A 26,353-nucleotide genomic window follows, 5' to 3' on the forward strand; every position below is an offset into this window, starting at 1 on the left:
AAGAAACTGTGAAAACCTAAGTGGTAACTCGGAGGTGGCATTTGTGCGCCCAGAATTCACTGTGTTAGAGTGGAGAAAAATTTCCATCCTCTGAAATCTGTCAGACTTTCTGAAAGACAGCAGCTCTGCTTCACCCTCTGAACTTCAACTGAGTGGGTAATGATGCCAGCAAGTCAGCACTCCAGCATGGGTTCCCCTCGAGGACGGAGGCCCGAGCTCCCCCAGGCAGCAGGCTCTGCTACGTGTTTCATGAATTCTTTTATAACTGAGAGACCGTTCTCTCTTTGACATTACAAAGTACATAGGCCATGGTCAATGTTACCCTGTTTAAGGCTAATAACGGGGGAACAGGACCAAATACATCCCATGTTCATGTATGTGACTCTGAAGAAAGTGAACCAGCCCCACACATCTGTGCGGAAGGTCATCTTGAAGGGTAATGGGATTGCTGGTTTTCCTGAACTTTCAGTGTGCAATTAGGTGCTGACAATATTCATTTTGGTAACCAATCATAGGGAGCGAGCAGAGGTGATAAGAAGCCTGAGTTCAAATCCTGGTTCTCTTTCCAAGGACACGTGTGCACCTTCCTTGATCTATCAAGCCTTGAGGTTCCTTTAGGTGCAACAATTCTACTCACTCAGTCTCTTAGGGATGTTTAAAAAGTAAAACACTAGGAACCATTAAAAAGGATGATAAGCTCAGCACTCAGATGAATGCCAACCCCAGGAGAGGCAAGTAGATTCTCTGTGAGTTTACACCATCATTTTTGTGGCAGCCATCATTTTGTGATTGGATCTGAGACCCCCCCAGGAAGAAACGCTGTCTGTGTTGAAAACCCAGGGGAGCACCTGAGGGAGGATGTCTCCACTGATGGTAAAGCTAAAGAAACAAGCAGCCAGCCTGCCTGCTGAATATTCATAGTTAACCCAGACCAGCCCTGCTCTCTGCCCCGTCGGCACAGCTCCGTGTTGCAGACGGTGGGGGCTAATCAGAGAGTCAGGACTGGCCAAACGCCGAGAATACACGGAATATCTGTGTCACCCACTCCAAGATGCAGGGAGCACTGCAGAAAGGCGGGAGAGAGGATGTAAGGGCTGGAGGATGGGAAGGAGGCTGCGCAAGTCTGTCTTCTAGACATGACGTGGCTAATGTAATCATGTGGCTACAGCAGCCACATGTACCTACACACACACACATACACATGCATGCATATGCACCCATACACACCCATGCACACACATGGACACACACAGACTTCAAAGGGATGAACCAGTTGGGAGGATGAAGAGGATCTGTAGAAGGCAGAGGGGATAAGAGGGCAACAGGATGATGACCTGCTCATAATCCGTTGCACACTTACAAAACTTTCAAAAAGGTCTCCACACAATGATTGCCAGCCTGCCCTTGCACACACACCACTTTACAAGCCGCAGATCATTTGCACGAGACAGATTGTTCAATACAACGAGAGGATTCAACCAAAGGTGTGTGTGTATTGGCTAATTTCCTTATTTTGAAATAAAAGCTAGAAATTCCCTTTCACAACAGTTGTCCGTTGGCAAACACTTCAGTCTGTACCGGCTGAGCCCCCACGTGAGAACGGGAGCAGAGGCTAGCCCTCAGACGCCACGAGAAACCGGCATTCTGAGTGAAAGGCGGGCGACGTGGAGTTAAGCCAAAGGTGCTTGGCGAAGCAGGTTAAGTAGCATGACTTGCTTTTCTGTGGAAAGAGGACAGAGTGACTGACGGCTCCAGAACGTGACGGGTCAGAAACGCCAGCGACTCCTGTTCTACTGAACACATGTGTGGAGCTGCAAGTAAAGACTGGGGGTGACAGGGCGGGAGCACCCATTTGGGCAAGGCCGGTCCCTCAGACACGCATGTGCACATGCACGTGAGTGCACAGATACATACCGCACACTCACACACGTGCATGAGCACACACACATGCCTGTCTGTGCACACATGCACTCATGCACTGCAATAACCCAGGGACGAATGTGTCTCTCTTCCAAGTCTGTGGTTACATAGTATAGTTGTAACGATCTATTTTAAGCATGAAAGGTAATTTTGTTTTCAGTCTTTCCCACCATTGAATTTTACATTTCTGAGGTCATAATTCATGTAGACATTAAATCTTTCAGTTCAGCCACCCACAGTGTGTGTGTGTGTGTGTGTGTGTGTGTGTGTGTGTGTGTGTGTGAGAGAGAGAGAGAGAGAGAGAGAAATCATGTAACACAGCATAAACATTTTTTACTTAAAAATACCTTTTAAAAACACACACTTTTTTGCTTGTTAGTTATAAATAGTTAAATCAATAAATGATTCATAATTTTTTATTTACAGTGGTGGGAGAGCCACACGCATTCTGTGGAATCCACAGGTCATGTTTTGAATTCAGTCCTTTTCTGAGGTTGTGACAACAGACATGAAAGCCTCTTGGGTTGCCAGGCAGGAGCTCCCAGTCAGCCTCATCATCACCATGGAAACCAGATGCTCTTCAGTGCGCTGTCCTGCCAGGCTGGCATGTGCTTTCAATAAGGTGTGATAAACACATTTTCTGCTTACTTATTTGCACTTTTCTGATGGGTTTCTCAGGATATAACCCATCATAGCCCAGAGATGTCTGTAAATAGTTATCCTGTTTGTCATGTGTTACTTGTGCCCAGGTGAAGTGTGTATATGTGTATGGTGTGTGTGTGTGTGTGTGTGTGTGTGTGTGTGTGTGTGTGCATGTATATGTATGTCTGTGTGTATGTCTCTGTATTTGTGCATGTCTACATGGGTGTGCACATGTGTAAATGTGTGTCTATATGTGTGTCTGTGTGTGCATGTGTTAATTGTGCTAAAATAAGAAATGGCACAAGTTTTCCCTCCTAATGATTAAATTCTAAGCTGATTTTTAGAACTTGTACATTTTTCTATTTTTTTCCTGTTAAAAGAGGTTGAAATAAATCAAAACCCCCAAAAGGTTCCACATGTTTCATCTACCATCTTGAAATGGAGACACCCATACAGACCCTCGAAGATTGTCACAAGTGTGACTCCACATACAGAAATAATTGGAACAATGAGACCTCAGGAGCCAGACACTCTGTCTCAAACTCCAACACTTCTCCTCTTGATACCGTGCATCCCAGACAAGGGGAGTCAGGGGAAGACAGATTTCCATGGGAACTCCCAGCATGGAAATGTTAGTCCAGGGTATCCCTCAGTGTGTGGGGCACATATAACAGTAATCACATTATTATGTATAGTAACCTCTCAATTAAGTTAGTGATGTCTTATGTAATTGTTCACACTTGCCTGGCACACACGGCCTTGTGACTAGTGGCCGTTCACGATTGTAGATCTGAATGTGGCAAACGAAGGCAAGAGAAACATCAGTGAGAAAATACCATTGTGCCATTCCCCTGCTTAGATTCCCCAATTGTAGTGGGGTCTAAATACAGTCCTGAAGGCCTTGCAGATCCCACATCAATACCTCGTGAAATTAAGTCACAAATTCTGCCAACAATGGCCCTGATTAAAAACTAGCCAGAGTGACTAGAAATAATTAAGCCCAAGGACATCCTGATTGACGCAAATCTTGTCCCAGCTCATCAGGTGGGCTTCCTCAAGCTGAACTGGTTCTGTTTTGTTAATCAGTTCATTCAAGGTGTGATTTTGACACTGGCAGGTTCTGGCTTAATGGTCCCACACCTCATACAGGGCTGTGTTATCATGTTAGCCAGTGTTTCCAAGATGAGTCAAAGCGAGAAATTGACCAGCGCTGCTCAGTTCTTACATTTAGACCTCTGACATCTGCCTTCTTGAGGGTATCTTTCCTTCTTCCTTTGAATATACTGAAAATAGAAGAATCTTCTCTCCCTGAGCCCTCGCGCTTACAGTGGCCCTGTATGCTAAAACCCACTGCATTCATGTGCAGGAGGTAAAATGTGTCTCTTCCTGTTTTTGTAGCACCCCTGTGACTTCGCTAGGGTCCCTCATCATTTTACTGTTGATGTTAGCCATGGTGCACTATGCATTCCTGTGCAAAGGAAACAAACATGTATGAAGACAGCAGTGTGCCACCTGTATCCGCAAAACACTGCAAGCGCCGTGATCACCATATCAGTGTCTCCATCTATTATGTTAATTAATTAGTTTCTCAGTGCTTAAGCATCTCACTAAGAAACTTAGAACACTTCGCACATAGGTTTACTGGTAAGAAGCGAGGCAGAGTGGGTAGAAATGGCTTATCGAGAAAACAGGAGTGAAGCAGAGATCCGTCTTCAAAACTATAACCAACTAGCCAGAGGAGAGGAAGGACAGAGAGCTGAGGAGTAAACACAAAAGGTACATGCTGTGGGATGTTCTGTATGGCAAATGTGTTGCTAATTAGTCAATAAATAAAACACTGGTTGGCCATTGGCTAGGCAGGAAGTGTAGGCGGGACAAGGAGGAGAATAAAGCTGGGAAGTGGAAGGCTGAGTCAGAGAGACACTGCCAGCCACCATGATGACAAACAGCATGTGAAGATGCTGGTAAGCCATGAGCCATGTGGCAAGGTATAGATTTATAGAAATGGATTAATTTAAGCTGTAAGAACAGTTAGCAAGAAGCCTGCCACGGCCATACCGTTTGTAACCAATATAAGTCTCTGTGTTTACTTGGTTGGGTCTGAGTGGCTGTGGGACTGGCAGGTGAGAGAGATTTGTCCTGACTGTGGGCCAGGCAGGAAAACTCTAGCTACAGGTACACGGGCACTGTGATTAAGACCACTGATTTTCCGTGCCAGACTTCTTTTAAAATGACACAAGTCTAATACCAAGTGACTTACACAGTGACACAGACTTACCAGCACATGGCTGAGCAGTCCTGTGGTTCTGCAGTACCCAAAGTTAGTCCCCTCCTGGTAGGCTACCTTCCTTGGGTGTCCATGGTGAAGAGCCTGGTCACACCCTGATGGCATTCTGGCAGAGTGTCTGATGCGTGTTCTGGAAAGGCATGATTTCTCTGGCCTTGCCAGGCTGTCAGAAGAACTTCCCCAGTGCTCTCAAACACTCCATACCGTCCCAAGTTTTTCTGCCCTTCTTAGGAACAGTGCATCACAGGCAGCTGCTTTAGGTTTTAGCTTTTCTGAGTCCCCCAGACATCACAAGGCTCTGCTGACGTCTCCCAGGACTGTTGGGAAGCTGCTCTCAGGCAGACAGTGCCTTGGAGAGTGCTCTTCCCTTCAGAGCCAGGATGCCAGGACTCTGCAGGGAGCAAAATGGTCAAGGGTGTTTCTATGGATACAGAGAGCATCTGAACTGAGGTCTGCCATCTTTACATCATTACCTACCTACTTTCGAGTTAGAGAATTCTGGGACAAAACACAACTCATAAAATAAAAGCTTTTTTTCTTCCCCAATTAGCAGTACAGTTTTAAATTCAATAATTTGTATATGATCATGGTTCAAAAAAAGCCTCCATTATGTTTAGTTGATAAACAAGTTGGAAACTCCAGACACTTGAAGCCCACTTAATAGAGTGGCAATCCAACACGGGATGAGATACCATGGTGCTCTCAGGAGACAACTGTACTCAGGATGAATGTACTCAGCTATCACCCTGATCCACACACAGCCATACAGCCCTGACTCAGAGGCCATCCATAGCCCATAATCACTGAAGGTATGGTGTAGGAGTGTATCTGCAGACTGCGTCTCAGTTCTGTGTCACTAGAATTTTTAAAGTGGTTCAGGTGGCATAAAGACAGTTGCCTTTTCTGAATTTCACGGTGCCGGCTCCCTTGCAGGTAAGCTGTTGGGAGTTTCAGCCCTGTGCTTTCTGTATTGAATCGCAGATAGAGAAAAACCAAGCCTTTCCTACACCAGCGATATTCTGAAGAGGTCATCCTCTAAAAATGGTTTCAAATCAGGAAATGCCTAGGGCTGAGCTGACCACGGCAGCAGCTTCTGACACTGTGTGACTTCCTCTGATGGTCTCAGGTTGACTTCATGCTTCTGAGATTGACCAGAAGGGAAGCTGCCACACATATGTCCCAACATTCCTGGGAGTAACTGTAAGGAGGTCTGTAACAAGACGGCATTTGACTCCAGCTTCTTTCAGAGCCCCATTCTGTTTCCTCCTCCCACAGAGTTCTCTGGAGAAAACCGGATACTGGGATTGCATTTAACTTCAGCAAGCGAAAGGAGATCTTACAACCTTGGAATATGATTGACAGATGTCAGGATCGGTGCCAGGCAAATCCATCAGTGCAGCCTGACATGTTATCATGGAAAACATGACAATACAGTCCTTGTCACCCCGAATTCTGACTCCTGAAACCCTGGAAGATGAAGGAACAGTGAAGGGTCAATGGAGAGGATGACTTGGTGCAAGATATCATGAAGTTCAATTTTCTGTGCCAAAGGGAAGGGAGTATTAAGAAGGAAATAAATGCATATAACACCTGAAATGACACTTTTAGAACATTTGATTAATTCTCAAAGCACAAATGTTCTGTGAAGTTCGCCAGTGCTCACACATTTAAGAACTTTAAAGGCAGGGTGTACGTGATACCCATCCAGAACCTTGAAACATGATTGTATAGACATACTTGAAAGAAAGTTCTAGCAATGACCTCAGCCTCTAGTGGGGGCCCTTATTAGAGATACCGGGAGAAGACTCTAAGAAGTAAGGCGTATATGTACTTGCAGCCACCAGCAGGGACAAAGAACTCTGGAGTGAAGCTGCCCTGGAACACACAGAAAGGGTGGGAAAGGAATTACTACTGCCTGGGGAAATTTATCAAAGCATATCAAGAAAGGGAAGACGTGTCGTTAGGTAGAAGATCCATCTTCAGTGGGAAAGCCCCAGGAAATTGTAGAGTCACCCCTGCCACGGGCAGATGTTTGTAGGAAGCCTTACTAAGATTAACCAGATGCATAATCTTGCAATTCCTTTCCATGGATAGAAAATCTAAGGCACAAAAATGGACAGGAAGCACAGACATATAAACATGGGTGACTGAAAATTCATCACTAACATGGTCACAGTGGCTTCTAGTTTGTGATTAAAATGAGCAATGTAGACCCAAATTACTGTGTAAATTTAGCAAGGAGGGGAAATAGAATGTGTGAAATGTGTTGTGTGCAATTTATATGATGGTTAATGATATTAATTTTAAATTAATTATGCATGTTAAAATACCCATGATAAGCATCTAAAATATAACTGGGAAAATATAACTTCCCTGAAAAAATAAATTGTAGAAAAAAAAGCAAACAATAAAACTTCTGGTAATTCAAAAGATAAAATGAGGTAAAAGGAAGGGAAAGGCACAAGATGGAAATGAAGCTACGTAGACGGCAGCTCCACACAGACAGTTCTTTTCCAGTAGATAAAGAATCCTGCACCGGGTAATGGTGGTGCACCCATTTAATTCCAGCACTCAGGAGGCAGAGGCAGGCAGATCTCTGTGAGTTCAAAGCCAGCCTGGTCTACAGAGTGAGATCCAGAACAGCCAGAACTATACAGAGAAACCCTGTTTTGAAAAATAACAAAACACAACAAAAAAAGAACCCTGCAAGTTTATTCTCACATAGGGATCAAAAGCAACTTTGGAGATATGGCCACAAAAAGTGGTGATTTCCCTCAGAAAGTGAGACTACTGGGTTACTTAGATACCAAGATGAAGACCTTTGCTCTGAACCTGAGTCAGGCATTTGGACGCGAAGACCGCAGACCTGACTTGGCTGATTTTCTGAGTCCATCTGCGTATCCTGTTCCTGTTTCCCTGGAAGCGTTCTTGTGTTCCTCCTATACTGTGCCTTTCTGTTCCTTTGCTGCGCTCCTGTCTGTGGCAATAAGTACTGCAAGTCTAGATTTCAGGTCTGAGAGATGCTCGAAAGATGGGCATATCCTTGGCCGTTCCTGTGCATTTGAGAGCAGAAGCATGAAACTGCTGTGTACGTATAAAAGATACCTTCAGGTGTGAATGGGGAAAACCTGAGAGATGGAGGAAACAGAATTCACTGCTGCCCACAGCTTCCTGTGAGGGGAGAAGCCTCCCAAAGACTGAGTCCTGTTCTGGTAAATGAGTTCCCACTTGGATGGGTGGCAGAGGCAGGGCTGTTTTCTTAAGGAAGGCACTTATTCAGAGTGAATAACAGAGTAGAGAGCTCGTTATCTGAGAGTTCACCTAAAAAAGGAATCTTGCCTGATGTAAAATAAAATGGTGGTTTTGTTTTGTTTTGTGTTTTTCAATTCTGATTCTAGTCTTTATTTCTATATAAAAATGAAAAAGCTTTGTTTGAAAGGACAACCTCAGGTCTCCATGGCAGAAAGCCCTTGAGGATTTACATCCAAAAGAAGAGAAATGTCTTTTAAAAATCATCTAATGTGGCCATTTCAGCAAACAGAACAGTAAATTAGACCTGCGGATTCTGAGTTCAATGTTTTGAGCAGTCTTGGGGACACTCAGAGTCCGGCTGCCCAGAGAGTGCCAGATGGTGCCTGCCCAGGTGGGGTGGCCACCTCACTTTTCAGGAGGCCTCCCACAGCACTAGTTTAGAAACTAATTTTTGATTACCATCCCCCAACTAGACCCAGATCCTAATTACAGTGTAAGTGTTTCTAAGTAGTAGTCTTCTGATAAATATAAGAATCATCTAAGCTATTTAAAAAGCATTTTTTTTCCAGGGGACATAATCAAATTTTAGGTTTTGTGTGCATAAAAATGAAGCATTAAAGTTTGTTTTTAAACTTTTCTTAGACTTCAGTTTACAATAAACAAAAGTTTCTCATACATCATTTGTCTTTCTCACATAAAAAGGACTGGGTATCCCAGTGCATTGACAGCTTCAGAGAGAGAGATTTCCCTTTCTAAAGACTGGAGATGGTTACCTGAGGAATCCACTTGCAAACTGTCTCCACTCACTTTTCAAATTTCTCTGTGGACTCTCTCAGCTATTCCTGCATATCCATGAGGACTGAGACCCACCTATGAAGTTGGGTAGTGGCATAGCAAAGTACCCAGAAAATGAATCCATGCCCCTAGGCAGGCACTGCTCGAGCATAAAGGAAGCAAATGTTACCCTGTCAAATGCAGTCATATGAGAGGTAAGGTGTGATTCAGGGAAAATGAAATTTTAAATTAAAATGTCAGCAGTAGAGATGTAACAAACTTTTATGTGGTTTACAATAAGTGAGAAAAGATTCTGTTGGCATGTGACTCTGGGGAAGAGGAGGGATACAGAAAGGGAGAAGCAGAGACGTGGAAAGGGAAAAAGAACAAAATGAGGAGGGGAACAATGATGGATAGATAGATAGATAGATAGATAGATAGATAGATAGATAGATGATAGATAGATAGATAGTAGATAGATAGATAGATAGATAGATAGACAGACAGACAGACAGATAGATAGATAGATGATAGATAGATAGATAGATAGATAGATAGATAGGTAGATAGATAGATAGATAGATAGATGATAGATAGATAGGTAGATAGATAGATAGATAGATAGATAGATAGATGATAGATAGATAGATAGATGATAGATAGATAGTAGATAGATAGATAGATAGATAGATAGATAGATAGATAGATAGGTAGATAGATAGATAGTAGATAGATGATTGTTAGATGATAGATTAGATAGATAAATAGATACACAGACACACAGGTAGATAGATGGATAGATAGATAGATAGATAGATAGATAGATAGATAGATATAGATAGATAGATAGATATAGATAGATAGGTAGATAGATAGTAGATAGATAGATAGATAGAGATAGATAGATAGATAGATGATAGATAGATAGATAGATAGATGATAGATAGATAGATAGATAGATGATAGATAGATAGATAGATAGATAGATAGATAGATAGATAGATAGATAGATAGATAGATCATAGATAGATCATGCTTCTGAGTACATTTGGAATGACCACGATTACTTACATATCCTTCTTTCTACTACTGAGTACCCTTTAAATGTATCCTTAGAGGGCAGGTGATCTTACAGGGGTGATTACCTGGCTTACCATGGTGATGCATTGTACATGTTAGGGAATATATTTCCTAAGTATGAGTTACCTTAAAGCAAACAGATCTGAGGTGAGTTTTTGATGCAACACAAGTCTAAGCCAAGAGAGACTGAAATCCAGTTCTTCCTGGGCAGACGAGGTGAGGCAAAGCGGAAGGTGATTTAGTTGCTTGCCTCTCAGTGAGGAGTTGTGAACAGCCTCTCGCAGAGCATCTTCCTTAAACGCTGCATCCTGTAACCTAAGTCAGGAAGAAGGACACCTGAGAGGGGCAGGACAGTCGGCAGCTTCCATTGCAAATGCACGGGGCGCACCATATTACAAAGTCCAGGCGGCTCACTACCCATTTTCACATTCAATACAGTCACCTTACAGAGAATCTGATAAAGTGTGTAACTGGTAATTCAGGGTCCGGCGTACTCGTATATCACATAAAAACATCATTTCATAGCATGGATAGGCTCACAAGAAAACCCACTCCATACAGTGCTTGCCTTGCAAGCTCAAGAGCCTGCATCCAGTCCCCAGAACCCTCACAGGAAAAGCCAGGCATGGTGCCTCGTGCTTATCACGTCAGCGCTGGGGAGGTTGGGACAGGTCGGTCCCTGCACATCTCGGGACAGTCACCTTAGCCTGCTTGGCAAATCCAGGCCAGGCAGCCTGTCCCAAAGGAAAAGTGGGTGGAGCCTGAGGAGCAATACTGAAGGTGACCTCTGACTTGCACGTGGACTCATACCGACACATGTGTGTACACCGGCACACATGTGAACACTTACACAAAGTAGGAGACTAAGAACTAAGATTATGATAGTTAACAACAACAACAAAATCCAAAGTTGACTAATAGTTGTCTGAGTCAAACATCAAGAATTAAAAATTTTCAAAATATATTCCCTGACAGAAAGTGTTGACAACATGAACCTTTTTATATCTAGAAATATGTGATTAGTAGGAGAAATTATATCTGTGTGTTGTTTAATTTTTCTTTTATTCTTAGCATACATAAATAAAACCATTCAGTGGTTTTGCGCCTTGACTGACCTGAATTACAGTGTTCATTGCAATCAGCGGTGAGCTGTTCCCTGCCTGCTTCTTCCCAAAAGCTGAGATTCATTCACAGTCTTTGGATTTATTTATTTATTTATGGATTGACTGACTGACTGATTAATTGATTGATTGATTGATTGATTTGGGGGGGGGTTTATAAACAAGGTTTCTCTGTGTAGTTCTGGCTGTCCTGGAACTTACTCTGTAACCAGGCTGGCCTAGAACTCATAGAGATCTGCCTGCCTCTGCCTCTCAAGTGCTAGGATTAAATATGTGTGCTACCACTTCCCAGGTTTGTTTATTTATTTACTCGTTTATTTATTTGTTTGTTTGTTTGCTTGCTTGCTTGCTTTTTGTGGCCTCAGTTGTTAGTTCATGCATATATGTATTTGCATATACATATATATTCCCAAATATGACCTGTTGAGTCCCTACAATGTTACTTATATGTATGTTTTCAGGGCCAAAATAAATCCCCCCTCCCTGAGAACTGGCTTTCATAGTTCCAGAAGCTACTATGCAGGCTTCCAAAGGAGAGAGGCAAACAACAGTCCCACCCAGAAAAGCAACCAACATGATATGTTAACCCTACAGGTGTTGTAGTGGCGCACATACCTTGATGGAAACTAATGTCTCTAATTGAACTTAAGACCTGCTCAAGAAGAAGGAGCCCATGCCTGATATTGAAAACCTGCCTAACCACTCAGTGCTAGTGAAGTCAGGGTCATTGGAGGAGAACCTACAACCACTAATTTACTAAATCAAGATAATCCCTAACAACAATCTATAAACATCTGTCCTCATATGCACATATAAGTGTACTCCTCACCCCTCATCAAGGGAACTTCTCTTTGCAACAACCAGAGACCATTACAGAAAGCAACAACCATTCAATATGCAGAGTTGTGGAGCCCAGTTCCCCCAAAGAATACATCTATAAAATACTGCCACATCTAGAGGCTCAGGAAGCATTGTAGAAGGGGGAGTGGAAAGACGGTAAGAGCCAGGAGGCTGGTGACTTTGCTGAGATTATGTCCACTAGTAGTGTCAGAGGCTACACGCATAAAGTAGCCAACATGACTGCCCCCAAATGAGCTGAACAAGGAAGACCATCATGACAAACAACACAAGGAAAAGCTCAAGAGGCATCAGTCCTATACAAAGAACTACAGACCACTGAGCAAAGTTGGGAGCAGGAGCGGCGGCCCTCCCCAAGGAAGAGCACACCAATCAGTTCTCCAATGACTCGTCGACTTTTACAAATGAAATTTAATTGAGAGTCAATAGTTTCTCACACATAACATGGAACTTTTCAAGTCTGAATTTTCTCTTGGCTTAATTATAACAAACTTCCAACAGCTATTAGCTTGTGACCCGCACAACTTAACATCTGTGATAACTGGATGTGTCCCCTCCACAGGCTCACCCCAGGTTAATTGGCAGTGTATCTTTACATAAGGGATTAAAACAACACAGGATAAATTTTAGATAAAGTCATCTTAGTTTCCATGAAAGGGATGTTGTCACCTTCTTTTGCTTTAGTTATTCTACATAGTTTACAAAGAAATAATAAAAACCTAAGTAAGTATTCAGATTTTATTTCTTCTACTTACAACTACACAGTTGGGATATCAATAGAAGAAACTAAGTTTGTAACTAATGTTCCAAAATCTTTCCAATATGTTCTGATTTTCTAAGAAACCATAACCTGTAAAAAAAAAAAAAAAAAAAAAAAAAAAAAAAGCTGAATATTCAGCTAGCAAGTCTTTAGATGCAGGTGATGAGCAGAAAAACTCACAAAAAACACCAGACCCCTGTTCCAGCTGCTCATTTGTCCAGTCGCTGCCCGGATGCTAGCAGAAGAAGATGCCCCTGCCCTCTTGCCCTCCTGCCTGGGCAGCCTCCACACTAATGAGCGCTGCACGTTCACAGGGAAAGGAAGAAAGACAGAAAGTGAACTACCTGGGTAACCTGCCTCCTGGCAGAGCCATCCAGCCATCCTTCTGAAATAACAAGGCAGAATATATTAATCATCGTACATTTGTGCTGTTTCCCCAAAAGATCAATGTTGTCAGCAGGATACTTGTGCCATGGAAGAAGAAAATGGTCGGGACAGCATCCTTTCAATTAAAAGCAAGTAAGAATGTTAATGGGCCATGCCCAGAGCTCCACTGGTGGCCAGGCCCAGAACAGCATGCCTGTGTTCCCTTCTAGCCATGGAAAATCTCTTTTGGACCATAGGAAATTCTTTAAATTGCATGCAAAGCTTGTAGACCAGTCACTGTAGCATGTAGGGAGACAAAAAGGATCATTTTTTTTAAAGAACACTAGGTTTCCTGTGTTAAATGCGGGGTTAGCAATGGCTTACAAAGGTGTGAGTTGGGATCCAATCACTGATTACTGAGTTTTGAAGGAAACTTACTTACGGACTAATCTATGTACCCATCTCAAAACTGAGCCTGACTGAGAGAATATAACTCAGTTCACAAGGGTGGAGATTTCTTAATTGATACAACTCAGGCTAGGGTGCTAGGTCTGTGGTTAGATGTAGAATAGGATGAATGTACTGTCCGGTGTACTCATGCTAAACGATGGATAAAGTTTCTATCTAGAGGAATGCTGCTGTGAACTCCATCGTTTTCTCAAGATTAAGACATAAGAGAGTCCTGTGCATTCTATGGGAATCTCCCAGCGACTACAATCATCAGCATTGCTCATCTGGCAATCATGCCCACCTCTGCCACATTTACAGAAGGTGGAGAGGCTCCCCTTCAGTCAACACCAGGTGAAAGCCAGTGGGGGACAGAGATGAGAGTGTGGCTTTGCTCCAACAAAAAATACCACGGAATGAGTCCATAAGTCAAGGGGACAGGTACTGGATGAGAGCCAAACTGGGAGAGGTAAACCAGAAGTAAAAAATGCATCCAATTTCACCCAAATCTGGGCAAAGCCTATGGAAAATATTAATGCCTAAATTCTTGTAAAATATCTGAACGAAAGGAAATGATCTAGAACCTTCATTTTAAAAATGAGGAAGACGTGGTGTGTTAGTTGCTGCTCTTATACCTGTGACAATACACTGTTGCTCGAATGTTAAAAGGTTTTTAATAAAGGTTTTTATAAAAATTTTAATAAAGGTTAAAAGGTTTTTAATAAAAAAAGCAAACAAACAAAAAAAACTGGACCAGATATTGGGGGAAATGCTGAAAGATCAGAGAGACAAAGGAACAAGCCACTGCCACACCCGAAAGGCTCCAGCCGAAAGGGATGCTTCTGCTGAAAAGCCTTTAGTTCCTGTCTCCTCAGGCCTTATATACCTTTCTCCACCTAGCCATCATTTCCTGAGATTAAAGGCGCGTGTGCTTCCCAGTACTAGGATTAAAGGTGTGTGCCAACACTGCCTGGCTTTGTTTCTCTCCTAGACTGAGTCAATCTCATGTAGTCCAAGGCTTTGAACTCACAGAGATCTCCCGAGTACCAGGATTAAAGGTGTGTGCCACCAATCTAGTGGCTTGTTCTGTCCTCTGATCTTCAGGCAAATTTTATTAGGGTACACAATATATCACTACATTTCCCCTTTTTTGTCCAAAATAATAAAAGAAGGTTATAACACTATAAGAAAAACTATATACAATAAGTACAATAAAACACTTCAACACAAACAGAAAAGGGTTGATCACAGCCAACAGCTCAAGGGAACAGTGTATTATAACAGAGAAGTCATGGAAGTAGGAACTGAAGGCAGACAGACAACACATTGCATTTTCAGTCGGGAAGCAAAGAGCTATGAATGTTGATACTCGGTTAGCTTTCTTTCTTTTAGTCCAAGACCCCAGCACAGGAATGGTGCTATCTACAATTAAGGTGGGACTTTGCATCTCAATTCATCTAATCTATACCAGCCTTCACAAGTTACCAGTATGTCAGAGAGACAAGATATTTCCCGTCTTTCTGCTCTATACTATACTCATTTACAGACACATTATTCTTTGACTTTATAACCTCAGTCATTGTATCTATTTACACATTCCATAACTCAGTAAGATCTAGAGAATGTGGGTTTGTGTACCAAGAAGGAGGACATCTTGTAGTAAGTCATTCCATCCTCAATGATGTTTGACTCCTCAATCCTTAAGTTAGGCTGAAAATTCATACCAGTCCTGCTCCTGGGGATCTGACCCCTCTTGTCTTCTGTACAAGAGGGATGGGCTCACCTCTCATTGGTGTTTCTTTCGGACATTCTTTCACTCATTAATAAAATACTGAATGACTCCTGGTTTCTTGGCCATGAGGAAGGTCTTCGTGATATGAGAATGAATGAGAGGTCTTAAATTCTATAGACAATCCATTACATAGTAAACACAAGACACAGAAAAAGTACTCCGAGGTTGTCTAGAAGGGTCTTTTGAGGCTAAAATGATAAAAAGGCCCAACCTAATTTTTCCAGCTATGGTCCCACAATGAGTTTTTAAGTGAAATTCCAGTTGCTGCCAAGTTACTCTTTAGAATGTGCTAACTACAGAGAGAGGTCATAAACCAATTTCTAGCATATGTGCTTGCTACTCAATGACTTCACCATTAAATTTAGGCTGTTTTTTTAAAAATCCTTTAAATCAGTCAGGCTGATGGTGCACATCTTTAATCCCAGCACTCGGAAGGCAGAGGCAGATGGATCTCTCTGAGTTGAGGCCAGCCTGGTCTACAGAGAAAAATCCAGGACAGCCAGGGCTACACTGAGAAACCCTGTCTCGAAAAACCAAAAATAGATAGATAGATAGATAGATAGATAGATAGATAGATAGATAGATAGATAGATATAAAAACAATAAAAATCCTTTCAATCTGTCTATCTTACAGGAGCGAAATATTTAAAATTCCCCAAATACTCTTAATATTTAAGATTTACTTTTTCAAATGTGAAGTTTGGAATGTCTTCATTAGTTTTTATGGATTCTCTATCCAGTTGATGAGGGCTCTGTGAAGAAATGTGTAATCTTCATGCTGTTAGTCTGTCTGTCTATCAGTCTGTGTGTGTGTGTGTGTGTGTGTGTGTGTGTGTGTCTGTCTGTCTGTCTGTCTGTCTATCTCTATCTGTCTGTGTCTCTCTTGCTCACTAGCTCTCTGTCTCTCTGTGTCTGTCTGTCTGTCTGTCTGTCTGTCTGTCTGTCTCTATCTGTCTGTGTCTCTCTTGCTCACTAGCTCTCTCTCTGTGTCTCTCTGTGTCTGTCTATCTGTCTCTGTCTCTCTGTCTGTGTCTCTCTCACTCTCATGCTTGCTCACTAGCTCTCTCTCTGTCTCTCTGTATCTGTCTGTCTCTGTCTCTCTGTCTGTGTCTCTCTCGCTTGCTTGCTCACTAGCTCTCTCTCTTTCATGCCCCACCATTCAGCCATGACTCTCCCTTTCCTGGGCACACACTCTCCACAGCAATGTCTTTGCACACACTGCTGTCGTCTGTCACAAACGCTCCAGCATCTTTCTGTGATGCTGGGACAATTCCTGTTCCCTGTTTAAAACCTTCCACATTGTTCTGTTCTGTCCTCAAATAGCTGCAAAGGCTGTCTACTACAGCCCTAACCAATGTACAGTGATAGGCATTGTCTACCATTGTCTGCCTAGCCTAACTGGGCCATGAGGCTTCAAAGCCAAGGTGAATTCTTCACTTCTGTATTCATAGTGATTGAGGTTGAGTCAAGTGGATAGAAAATGTCAGGGATTTTCTGAACTTCAGAGAACCATTGTCGGTGTCTCCCAGCAGCAGGAGACATTAAAATGGGAATTGACTAAAAATCCATCAGAAGTTTTCATAATAAAATTGTACAGATATTCTAACATGACCTTGAAAAAATACCTAGTGGGAGAGGCTTATGTAAGGGTACAAGTTGTTCTCCAAGGAGTTTAGATAACGGTGTGTGCAAGGTAGAAGGAAGAATAACAAAAACAGAGTCAAGATGGACTCCAGAGTAAGGGGACTCACGCTGGGGTACCAAACTATCCACTCCATCTCTCCATGAGGAAGCAAGACAGGAAGAAACATCATATTGTCCACCAGGGCATCCGTCACTGTCCAGGAGGAGCACTGAATGAATCATCACTCAGATAGCAAGAGCCTCCCGCTTTTCATGGCTGTCGGTGGTAAGAAAGTCATTAGGGTCTTCAGGACAGGTTGAACTCTGTCTGGCATTGAGAAAGAGGTCAACTAAAGGTAGTCCTGCTATGGATAGTAGAGTGAGTGGTCAGTTTTAAAGTCAACTTGCCACCATCTGGGATCACCAGGGAAGAGAGTCTGAAAGACTGCTAGCCCCAGGTCAGGTTAGCCTGCGGGCATGTCTATGAGGGATTGTCTTGATTGCCTTGATTGATGGGAAAGGCCCACCCTAAATATGAGTGGCCACATGTCATAGGCTGGGCCCTGAACTTTATGAGTGGAGACAGGGGGCTAAGCAGCAGGTAAGCAAGCAAGAACATATTCATTCTCTCTGACTACACATGTGATGTGACCAGATACTCATGTTCCCGCCTTCAGTTCTCCAAAATGATAGATTATAATCTGAAACTGGGGTCCAAATAAACCCTTTTCTCCCTTAAGCTCTTCTGATCAGGATGTTTGATCACAACATCAGTGAAACTAGCACATAAAACCCCAGCAAGATGGAAGTGGGAGTCCTTCTCCAGCCTCGCCCGAGAGTATAGCCAGAGTCCCGGGAGCTCAGTTACTAACCTGGAAACTTACTGAGGGAGACAGTGAGGACAGGCAGTCATGAGCTTGTTGTAGATACATAGAAGTGGACGACAAGAGAGGAAGTCACCGATGAAATGAGAAGACACCAAGTTCAAGCAGAACTGACTCTGCCACTGAGGGAACTGGCTTAGAGGAAGCTATTACATAATCAGACTAGATCATCGTTAAGTCAGCAGGGCTTCTATGTTCTCTTCAACTCCAACCCTCACCAGTGAGAGAAACGAGTGTCAGTGTGTGCGTTATCCAAAATAAAGTGTATGGTCACTAGTCTCCACTTTCAAAAGTCTCAGTGTACACCTAGTAGGCCCATCTGTGTTCTCACCCTGAAACCCATGATGGAAACAAATACCTAAACCTGTTGAGATCAAGGGGAGAATTCAAATCACCTCAAACTAGAAATACAAGCACAGGGTTACTTTTATCCAGAAAAGAAGGGAAATGAGCTATGGTGCCAAGATTTAAACACAGATAGGGATTAAACCAATGTTAATGTGAAGTTAGAGCTAACACTGATAATTGGAGAAAACTTACAACCTAAGTAACACAATACTACTTGTATATTTGCATAAAATCTTTACTGTTTCAATACACACCTTCTTCGACCCATGATTTCTTCCCCTTCAATTATCTAATAAATCTTAAGATCAAAATATCTTAGTCCATTTATTTTTAACTGACAAATGCAAACGGAGTTTTTTTTTCTGTCTTAACTGTGTTTTCCTTCTCTTTCATATCTGTTCTTACAAACTTTCCACTACTTTGTGGCCATAAAGAAACTGTAATGTCATATTTACATATTGGAGTTCCGTTTTGTACGTGGTCAGTTTGCTCTCTCCCGGAAGTTTGCTGCCTCTACAGCCTTTCCCAGGCTTGTTGGTGTGTCTCAGCTCTCCCAAGTGTGTGAACTTTATTATCTCCTGAGCCTTCTCACCTATGTCCTGGAGGGAATGTTTAGACACAGAGGAAACCGCTCAGCAGCAGCAGGGCAAGTTCTGAGCTTTGGCATATGTGTACAAGGTGCACACTGCATTTCCCATCATCCTCCGCACTGCCAATCCTTTTCTTCCTGGCCGATTGACTGGCCACTATCTGGAGTGAGCAGCACCAAGCCCACCCCCAGCCTGTTGTCTGAACATTGTAAGTGGGCTCTTGTGAGCGTGTTCAGGAAGGCGTGGCTCTCTGATAATGCCACTGCTCACAATTGCTCTTGTTCTGTTTTGTGTTGTCTTGTTTTAGATTTTCCATCAGTATGGTTGTTCAAATGTAGCCACATTGGCTTTGACCCTTCCCCATCATCAGAATCACACTTGCCTTGTTTTCCTTGCTGTGGTGCCAGGTTAATGCCTACTGAACACACCTCCAACAGTTAAAAGATGAATGGAAGTCCCTTTTTCCTCCTTCATCCTATGTGACATCCTATGGGAATTTAATACCACTGAAAGTTTTAAAGTAAAAACAGGAAAACAATATATTTTAGGCCATTTCATCAATATCTATTCCTTCAGCCCATAAAAAAGAATACTGAAGTAAAAAGTGTTGTAAGCCCACGAAATCATAAGTAGCTGTACCTTTCAAAGTCTGCATACTGGATGGATCTGGGAAACAGAGGAGCACACATGTTGAAGCCACATGTGTTCTGCCTCTCTTGAGGCAGACACTGAGAATATTTCTCTCTAAACCTCTGACAGTACTTCTTGACTCCATTACAATTGTCTTTTATCCTTAATTTGCTTATATATTAGATTCATTCTCGAGGATCTTATTTAGCCAAGCATGGAGGAAAGCTTATTTTGGATACAGAATCCATATGGGTTCCTTTGGAAATTATTAACAATCTGCATGTATTATATAGTGTGCAGGTACAAAAACAAATGTTTTCCCTTCAAGAATCTTGTGGCTGACTATAAAAGGGCATCACGTAAGTGAGTGAGGTCAGGTATCTGGTGAGTTTGCTTTCTTAGTTTTCTAAATTTGCCTGGGCAAATAACTAGATGCTTGGCTATTTTATATTATTTTTATAATTATAACAATTATTATTAACTTTGATATGATATTTTATAATCTGTACATTGATTAGACTATGGATTGTCTCTTAATGTTTCATTTGCTGAAATCTTGATCTCACTGAACCTGCATTGAGAAATGGTGGGGCTTTTAGGGAATAATTAGATCCTGAGTGCTCCACTCTCAGGAAGGAATTAATCTAGTTTTCCCGAACATGGGTTAGTTGTCATGACAGCGGGTACTACAACGAAGCCTGGTGCCTATCTCTCACTTTTTGACCACGTAGCTTCTATTCCACATGCTCCCACTTCTACACTTTGTGTTAGGACATCCCAAACCAAAAAGCAAGAACTCGGTGCCATGCTTAATGGAGTTCCAAATCTGTAAGATACGTAAACGTCTGCCTTTATGAATTATATGGTCTCCATTCTCCTATTGCAGACCTTTTAAAAATAGATTAAGAACACTGTTAAAAGGGGGCTCATGACACCTCCTTCGGCAGTGGAGACACACTTTAAACATGGGCAGCATACTCCATCATGCCCCACCTTACCAGAAATGGGCTCATCTTGTTTCTCCTACACTCCAAGACTGTGATAGACTCTCTGCCAGTCAGTGGCATGAGCGTTTCTGTCAACTAGAGATTCACACTGACCTATTGAATAAAGTGCTCTCACTACCCCATTTCACAGATGAAGATATCAAGGCTGACAGACTATGCATTCAGCTCAAGTTCCCACACATCACCTAGTGGGGACTCAAAGCCAATCAGACCAACCTGATACTCTGCTGTTAACCTCATGTGACCCCATATATATGTGAAACCGGTTATTTGCATGAGGCTATTCCCCTGTATGGCCTGATGTCTAGTATACAGGTAAACATTGTGAGTAACCTTTTTTTTTAACTCTACTGTGAGGTTGAACACAGCACCAAGTGACAGGATTGGTGTGGATTCCATGACTCCAACCACACCCCAAGGCTTGAGCATTCACATTGTTTATACCATGACAGATTGAGATGACATGGTCAATGAAATCAGAAATCTTCAAAATGCAGGGAACTCCCAACAGGGAGGACACTAATAATAGCATCAATTCTTATCCCAGAAAATGAGCCAAGACTTATCCTAACTCCCAGCTCCCTGGCTCTCTCTGACTTTCCTCCATTTCTAGTCATTAAACTCTAAGTTACAACTTATTTTAGGTCAGTGGTAATTCATGACAGTTGAGTGAGTTACAGATTCCACAAGTCTTTCATTCCTTCAGAGCATGATTCCACGACATTAGGAAACGTCATTCGTGGCAGAGGATTACAGCTTTGGGACTTGGTGAGAGAACATCTGTTTCACTCAGATGAACTTAAGCTACACTGGAAACTGTCACTCTGAAATCCACAGTGGATGGGATTCCTGACTGTGTTTGGTCTCTTAAGCACCATCTCTACCACATTGGGGACATCTCCATAGCACCTGAAGTTCCTTCTCACTCTTCATAGGCCTTCACTGGCTTCCACTCTCTGCCTCTGGGGACCAATGCTCTGCTGTCTCAAACAGTAATTTAAACTTCACTCTGAAAAGCTTAGCAATAGGACTGTGGAGTGAATGGTAATCTCTATATGTGATAACATTAGTATTTGAATATTTACTCAATTTGGGTCTCAGAACAGCTATAGATTTAGTTAGTACTTTTAATGCAACCAAGAAATAGGCGATGCTTTTTCTTGAGTACAATTCAAATATTCTGTGTGAAATTTGTAGCTAAGTGTAGTCTCACCCCTCACCAAAGAAGCTTCTTTTTTGCGTCAGATAGACGCTACTTCTGAGATCCCAAACTGGCCAAAATGCCGAGTGTAAGTGAACCTGGAGTGCCCATCGCCAGTGATACATCCACAACACAAGTGATAATACACCTAAGGTTCAGGGTACATGATGGAGGGTGGGGCAGAGAGACTGTAAGAGCCAGAAAACAAGGTAAGAGACAGTGTCTTCTAGACACTGCAGGGATTCCACATACATGAAATCTCAACAAGCGGTTGCATAAGCAAGTCCTGTGTGATGATCACATCTGTCAGCATTAGGATATGACCAATCCCAGTGGTCAGTCCTGAACACATGTACATACAAACAACACTGAATGGACTCAGCAAGGTGTGTGTGTGTGTGTGTGTGTGTGTGTGTGTGTGTGTGTGTGTGTGTGTGTAAAGCAATAACAGTTAAAAAAGAGGTCATGACTTTGAGAAGGAGTCAGGGAGGGAGACAAGGGAGGAGTTAGAAGAAAGGGTAGAAATGATGAAAATACAGAACTCAAGTGTGAAATTCTCAAGAAACTAAAACTTTCAATTAAGAAAAAACATACATTTTTAACAATGTTTTAACCATTTGGTCTGCGGACTTAGAGAAAAAGTCCCAACCTGCTTTATATTATCAGTTCTTTAATTCTCTGGAGCTCAGTGTTGCTTAATTTGCATTGACTTCAACTTCATGAAACTCAGTACACGGCAAATGAATCAGAGCGTTTGGGGGGGTAGCTGGAATATAAAAGCTGCTTCCGTCTGCTGGTGTTGCCCTGCTGAGGGACTTCTGTGCCCTTATCCCCAGTCTCTTCCAGCTCCCCTTTCATGTGCTTGCCTATCCTGCATCCCACAGTCCACAGTGACATCATTTCCTCTCTCTCTTGTTCTCTAATGAGGTCAAGGACTGTTAGAGTTTTCTGTTCCCTCTACCTGGTTTTAGCAGGCCATGGCAGGCACAACTATGACTAAGGGCCATCGATTGGGCTAAAAATTGCTCTCTTCCTCTAAAGGAAGCATCTTTTTAAACATAGAATTCCACTAGAATATAATTGAACTCTGCCACCCTCTTGTAGAGCTCACAAATATCACCAAATATTCTTAATGGTTAAGACAACTTCTACTTTACACCAATCCCAAATCAATTTAAGATGAGTAGGAAAACATTATAGCCCCTGAAACAATAAATCATTTAAAACTTGTTCCTGTCTGGTCTCCACCCACAGAGACTTGTGAGTTCTGTCTGCTTGTTCCTGTATGGTCTCCACCCACAGAGACTTGTGAGTTCTATCTACATCTCTTCATTGAGGCAGAGACACAGGCACAAGGACCCCTGGACTCGAGGAAACTCCAACCAAGGCTAGAAACAAGATGTTAAAGTAAAAGCCTTAATTGCTAATTATGGAATTGGCTGCTGTTAATAGTGTGACACGCACTGCTGGGTGAATCTTAAGAATAAAATTTATAGTTTTCTGTAAAAGGAGAAAAAAAATCATGCTTTCAGTTCATATTTCTTTCCCCAAATCCTTCATCACCAATGTACCGCTTACTTGTTACATGACTGATGTTCTTTTCTCCACACGCAGCTGGGATGAGGGAACCTGACCCTGATCAAGACCCTCACATATGCATGGCATTGTGTTAACAGGAGCCACGTGAACAGTGAAATTCAAGCGTAAGGAACTCAGGTTCCACCCCAGATCTGTGAAATGGTCACACTGGGAGCCAACGCACGTCACCCGAGATAAGGGAGGACTGGGTGGATGTTTTGATCGTGCCACAGGTAGAGGTGTGACAATAGTCTCTGAACTATTGAGGTACCTGTGGTTCATAAAACCGACTTTGAAATCACTCTTTGCTGCTGATGGCTTTCCTTTGCTGAGAATACATTTGAGGCTGAGCCATGACACTCCTCAGGCATACACTTCAATAGAAAAAAATTAATAATATAAATTGCTAATAGCTTTTGTGTGCTAAGCGCTCTTCTCCAGATTATAGCAGAGACAGGCAGAATCAAACCCACAACAGCCTTCAGGAGAAACACAACCACCCCTTGGCACACACTGAGAAAAATAAGCATTGGGAACTTATCTCACCCAAGGTCAGAAGATCCACCTGCAGCCTCCAGTTGCTCTGACCCAGGCCCTAAGCCAGTGGTTCTCAACCTTCCTAATGCTGCGACCCTTTAATACAGTTCCTCACGTTGTGGTGATCCCCAACCATAAAATAATTTTTGTTGCTACTACATAACTGTAATTTTGCTGCTGTTAGGAATTGTGTAGATTTTTGGAGATAGAGGTCTACCAAAGGGGTTGTGATGACTGTTCTATATTCCTAAAACCCATGCCAGTGTTATCTGAAGAGCTGCGTTTACCACTCGTTATCCTTCTCATTCACTCCGGGTTAGCCTGCCAAATAATTTGTCTAGATCACATTGGATTTTCTGTGAATTTCAGGGAAAACCTTTATGTATATTGATTCATCTAAATGGGATCAATGTGGGATCAATGGTCTTTATCAAATGTATTCCATTTTCAGACTACAGGAACAGCTTAGTTTGCGTCCGAACAGGTTTTGGAGTTTTTTAGGCCTTCCCCCCCCCTCTCTCTTTCTCTCTCTCTCTCTCTCACACACACACACACACACACACACACACACACAAAGCTTAAATTCTAATCTCCAATACCTCAGATGACCTTATTTGTAGACAAGGCTACAGAGGTAATCAAGGCAACTTGGGCTCTTTGAGGTGAACCATTCAACCAATATTGTTGATGTCCTTGTGAAAAGGAAGAATTTGGAAAATGATGTGAGGAGTTCCAGAGGGGCAACAGTGGTGCACACATGGCCAGGTGAGAGGCCTGGGTCACGTCCTCCATCACACCCAACAATGGAACAGCTGACAAACTCATGGCTCTGTGAGAGATGTTCAGCTTGAGCAGCTTAAGTGACCCCCACATCCTCCTGTCATATTATCCTTCCACTCTCTGCACAGGACATCAGCACCCCAGGTCCTTACTGCTCACCCTCCAGGGCATCAAGGGACAAATGGACTCACATACCCATCTATAGCGAGAAATCCAAGGGAGTCTGCTTAAGGGGAATAATGAATTTATCAGGACATAGATTGGAAAAGACAGCTCACTAAACAGAATAGGCGAATTGTCACAGGGTCCTGGAAGGCTGAGGTCCTGTCCCATGCTGTTCTGCCATCTAAGTCAGTCCGCACCATCCAAGCCCATGAGGGAGAGAGAGACTGTGGCATATGTGCCTCTCAGGTCTTAAGGGTAGCCCTGAGGCCATGCCCAGGGGCTGGTACTTCAAGGTCATAGGTGGAAAAGTATCCATCTGCCCCTTTTGTCTAAATAAGAAAGTTCTAACTAACCTAATACAGAACTACATACAATAGGAACAATTATCAAGTATTGTCCAGGAGATGGGAAAGGCAATAACATAAACAAAATAGAAATACAACCAGCAAGAACAACATCAAACAAGAGACACATACTAAATATCCAGAAATGTCCAGACCATAGGTAAATGGCATGCTACAGAGATTACTCCAATAGCTGTCCTATCCTAAAGATTCTGACTTCAGTACCTAAAGTGTTCTTAACTAAGATATGAGAAGATTATAACTATAACTGTCTACAACCCCATCAAAGACCTGAGAGGAAAATAATGTTACTTGAGAAGACAGGAAGTGTAAGCAAGCAATTTCAGAATTGTTTAAGGTACTGTACCTATGCAGTTCACTTAAAATAGAAGGTAAAGATCTAATTTTTGAAAGCTATTATTTTAAACTATTTAGGATAATCAAAAACATAAGTCAGTAGTTATTCACCTATAACAATCAAATTTGTAGATATGTTAGGTATGTTTTCAGGATCATAGAGAGATATATTTTTAGGTAGATGGTCTTCAGATACTTCAAAGACCTATAGAATAAGGCATTTAAAATATTTTGTTAACATAGGGTTTTTCATGACAGTGAGACACATCTGCTCCTGGCAACACCAATTCACTTCAGAGATGATGGGCATCAAAGAAACTCCTTATGAAGTTGCTTTCAATGTGGCAAGCCTAGCCATCTGGGCAAGAAACTGCTCTTACTTGGACTGCTTGACAGTATGTTGTATAAACTAGACATGCAGGACCCAGGGGAAAATGATCACTGAACTTCACCAAAACAGGGTGAGATGGCCCCTCAGGTTCCTGTTTCACAGAAGATACTGCCAGACGTTCTGCAGGACACAGAGGAAAGAGACTGATGAACTTTGCTAAGACAGATGAAATGGTCCTTCAAATTTCCTGTTTCACTAAAAAGTCTGCCAGAGACTCTAGGCCTGTAGGCTGAAGATGAATACCCCAACATTAGAGAAGAACTTTGGGTGACTGTCCAGGCAGCCAGATGTCTCTGTCTTTCTAGAACTTTGGAAGTTGCTTACAATGTACTTCCTGTTTACTTAGGTGATATTATATCCTTCTGGGTCTTTGATGGAGTTGAAGACTAGATAGTTATAATTATAGTTTTCCTTAGTTATGATAAAACATAAATTAGATATGAAACCTTAGACTCACAACAATAGGATAGATGATAGAATATTTTCTTTAATTTGCCAAATACAAATAGACTAGATATTGTAACTGTAATTCTTGCTTGATAACTGTTTTGTTATATGTAATTTTACTATGTTAAAAATGAAAACCTTCTGTTTTGATTAGACAGAAAAGGAGACGTGC

At 42.3% G+C, this 26,353-nt stretch overlaps 1 protein-coding gene across 2 annotated transcripts in view; it reads right to left on the reverse strand.

Annotated features, from left to right (window-relative positions):
* Lig4 (DNA ligase 4) overlaps positions 1-26,353 on the reverse strand; it is a 140,396-nt gene that overhangs the window by 56,457 nt on the left and 57,586 nt on the right. For both annotated transcript variants that reach the window (XR_008221357.1, XR_008221358.1), the window contains 2 exons: positions 10,082-10,263; positions 4,841-6,316 (listed from right to left, as the gene is read on the reverse strand). The gene's annotated coding sequence lies outside the window, so the exon portion shown is untranslated. The remainder of the gene's footprint in view (positions 1-4,840; positions 6,317-10,081; positions 10,264-26,353) is intronic.

The sequence above is a fragment of the Peromyscus californicus genome, unplaced genomic scaffold (assembly GCF_007827085.1).
Source record: "Peromyscus californicus insignis strain IS unplaced genomic scaffold, ASM782708v3 Scaffold_23__1_contigs__length_62951481, whole genome shotgun sequence".
Taxonomy (NCBI): domain Eukaryota; kingdom Metazoa; phylum Chordata; class Mammalia; order Rodentia; family Cricetidae; genus Peromyscus; species Peromyscus californicus.